Consider the following 3,842-nt stretch of genomic DNA (forward strand, 5'->3'; position numbering starts at 1 on the left):
TTTATATCCCATAATAGTCTCTGCCATCATTACCTGCAGATTAAAATCGACTTTTAACGTTAATAATAATAATTTCTGCCACTGCGCCCCACCCCCGGCCTGTAGGGAGAGGCGGACACACGTCATGTCGCGCAGTGGCGGTTGGTCACCACCGGGCGGCGCAGCGGCCCTGAAAGCCCGAGGCCGGTTTGAGAAACGCACGTTTATTCCATTTCTGTAGTGAGAGCAAAGCCAGGCGCTGTTCTTGCAAACGGGTTTGCGATTTGCACTTCGTTCTCGGATTTGGGGGCGTCTCCCTCGTTTCCGGGTGGCGGAGTGGACATGGGGCCCCTGGGCTCTTCCTGACACCCAACCGCTTGAGAACCGGCTCACGTGGGCGTCTGGGGACGGCTTCAGAGAAACACCCCGGGCGGGAGGGACGGCTCAGGGGCTAGGAGCGGCGGCTGCTCTCGCAGAGGACCCGGGTTCGAGTCCCAGCACCCACGTGGGGACTAACAGCCGCATGTGTGCACTGCCCGCGCGCACGGAAGCGCACCCGTGTCTTGCAGGGTCCGCGGAGGCCAGAAGAGGACGTCGGATCCCCCGGAACTGGAGTTAGGGATGGTCGTGAGCCGCCACGTGGGTGCTGGGAACCGGGTCCTCTGCGTGAGCAGCCAGTGCTGTTAGGCTTCTCCTAAAGGACCTTCACCGTTGCTGTGACGGACAGGGATGAGGAAATTCCCACGGCCTCCCGGTTTCACGGCGGGCTGAGTCACTTAGGCTCAAGCTCAGCTAGGTTTTTCTACAGCCCAGGACTCCCTGGGTAGGGAACGCTCGGTGCTGCGCACAGTAGGACTTCCCACACGGGGCAGGCTTTTCCACGTCCATGAACTGAAGACAATCTCACGGGCAGGCCCAGGGGACAACCGAGTGTACATCACCTCTCACGGAGACTGTGTCAAGTTGACTGTTAAAGCTGACCGGCACCTCTTCCTCATGCCTAGGGGCCGGTGCTGTGCACAGTAGGACTTTTCCCACCCTGCGCAGAGTCTCCCACATCCGTAATCCAGTCCGGACGATCCCGATGCCGTGAACAGGAGCCAGACGTCAGCGTTTCTGTCGGGGAAGGTGGATTATTGTGGAACGGGAGGAATATTACTACGGTAGGAACATGGCCTAGTGCCTCCAGGGTTCCTGTTGAAACTCCATCTCCATGATGAATGTCATGGCCGGGATCTAGAATGTTCCCCCCAAAAACTCACGTGTGGAGGACTTGGTTCTCAGGGCAGCCCTGTGGACAACTGGGGCCTTAGGGAGGTGACTGGCTCATGATGGTTTTGATGTCATCAATGGGCACGCCCTTCAAGGGGACGCTGGGACCCCAGGCTCTTCTCTCTTTCTTTTTCTTGGATCTGTAATATTCCTCACAGGCTCCCATGTGCCAGACTTGGTCAACCAGTTTATCCATGTTGAGGGGGCAGGGCCTTTGGGAGGTGATGGGATGATAAGGGCTGTGACATCATCAGTGGGTTTATCTGGGGATGGACTCATAGCTCCGTTGGATATTGGGAGGTGATAGAAATTGTTGAAGATGAGAACTAGTGACGTCATTGTGGGCATGTCCTTGGTCTCTGTGCTTCCTGTCCACTATGAGGTCAGGAGCTGTGATCCACCCCATGCTCCCATGATGCTCTGCTTCACCACAGGCCCAAACTCATGGAGCCCGGTGATCATGGGTTTTAGCAGTGACCCAGCAGCAACCTTTCTCCTATATAACTTGAGTCTGTCAGGTATTTTATTACAGCACTGGAAATGTAAAGGAGGCTCCTGGGAAAAGCCATAGGAACAATGGCCTGTCGACCTCGCATCAGACTTGGGAGCCAGAATTAACCACTTGTCATCACATATCGCGTCACTAAGCGTTTGATAAGCAGCTCCATCGGACGGCACCGGTATACGTGTGTCACGGTGGTTCAACAGGACTGGAGTCCAGGCTAGACCTCGGGGGAAGGCTTTCCAGAACTTGAGGATGAAGACGGTGCTGGTCGGCTTTAACCGGCAGATGGCTGCGCCAGGGAGGGAAACCCCGCCCACCGTGGGGAATTTCTGGCCGGTGTGGGAAGTCCTACTGTGCACAGCACCCTCCCCAGGCATCAGGAAGAGGTTCCGGTTAGCTCAGCGTGGGAAATGGCACAGTGTGCGTGATTGATTGACAGCCCTGTGGTTATGTGAACGACCTTCCATGGGTTTTTTCGTGCGCTTTTTTTTCTGTTTTCTTCACGGCCTAGTTGGGAACAAATCGCTTCTGGAAGGAAGTGCTTGAGCATCTGAGCCCCGGGTCGCCGGCCCATGGCGCTCTCCCAAGGCTTCTCCAGAGCCTGGCAGCGGGTGCTGGGCCTCGGTGTCTCGGGGAATTTTATGAAGCTGCTGTTGGGAAATCAAACCCGCGGTCACCCATTAAACTGCCAGAGAATTCCTTCCACATCTGGAGCCGTCCTGGCCATAAACGGTTCTGGGCTCGAGACAAGTTGTGGCTGGAGGAAGTAGTTCTTTAACTTGAACCATCTTTCTTTCTTTCTTTCTTTCTTTCTTTCTTTCTTTCTTTCTTTCGGACAAGTTGTGGCTGGAGGAAGTAGTTCTTTAACTTGAACCATATTTCTTTCTTTCTTTCTTTCTTTCTTTCTTTCTTTCTTTCTTTCTTTCCTTTTAATATGAAGTCCTGGACGGTGGCCATTTATTACTGTATTTTGTGCCGCATAGAGAGCAGGGCCCTGGGGGATTGTGAACATCTTCCTAGGGGTCGGTGCTGTGCACAGTAGGCTTGTCCATCCACCACCAATAATCACTGAAGACATCCGCCCCACACGTGCCACAGGTTAAGCTGAGGTGGGAAAAGCTTTAATTGAGTTCCCCAGTTCCCAGGTAACTCTGGGTTCTATTGGGTCGACATGAAGAACTAAGCCTCAAGAGAAAGCACTCTTTGTGGCTGGCAGCCGTCATCTCTGAAGGTTGTTTTTCCGCTCATATGCTATGAAGAGACGGCTCAGGCTGGGAAACTTGGGACACGGGTCACCGCGCAGGGAGGACTCAGCAGAGGCCAGCACCCTGCCCTTCGACTTCCAAGATTTAAGTCTGTAACTGTCATCCAAGTAACTTTCCGTTCTGTATGGATTCTGCCGTTTACTGGTCCCCACAGAAAACGGACCGAGACAATGTCCGAATTCTAATCATATGTAAAGGGTTAGAAAGAAAAAGATGTTTTTACTAAAAACAGTGCAGGTGAAGCTGTTGCCTTTGCAAGCACCGGCTGCACGCGTCACCTCCGCTGTCCTGGGTGGGAAACTTGAAATATTAAAGGCAATTGTCCAAATGGTAAAAAATGTTAAAGAGCTGGATGAGAATTATTTTAAAAAATTGGAGGAAAGTAGTTGGAAAGCCCCCCCCTCTCTCTCTGACCTACACTCAGTTTTATTGCACCAGGCATATGTTAAGTTAATCATTTCCTGTAGTTAATGCGTCTACCAGGCCCACGGCACTGCCACTGCGGAGGAATTGGAGACACTTGTGTTGCTCTTGTAGCGGGACATGGAAATGTGGAGTCGGGTGGGTACAGCTCTGGCCATTTCCTGGAGTGAGGGGGGGAGGGGGGGAGAGAGAGAGAGAGAGAGGAGAGAGAGACAGAGAGACAGAGACTTTGCAAATGCATTCTGTGACAGGGTGATTTCGTGGAAGTTGTGATGGGTGATGGGTGCTTGGCTGGGCGGAATCCTGGAGATGGAGAAACTGAGACCTAGACGATGATAGGTAGATAGATACATAGATAGATGATAGACAGATAGATAGATAGATAGATAGATAGATAG

The sequence above is a fragment of the Nannospalax galili genome, unplaced genomic scaffold (assembly GCF_000622305.1).
Source record: "Nannospalax galili isolate Female #2095 unplaced genomic scaffold, S.galili_v1.0 scaffold3005, whole genome shotgun sequence".
Taxonomy (NCBI): domain Eukaryota; kingdom Metazoa; phylum Chordata; class Mammalia; order Rodentia; family Spalacidae; genus Nannospalax; species Nannospalax galili.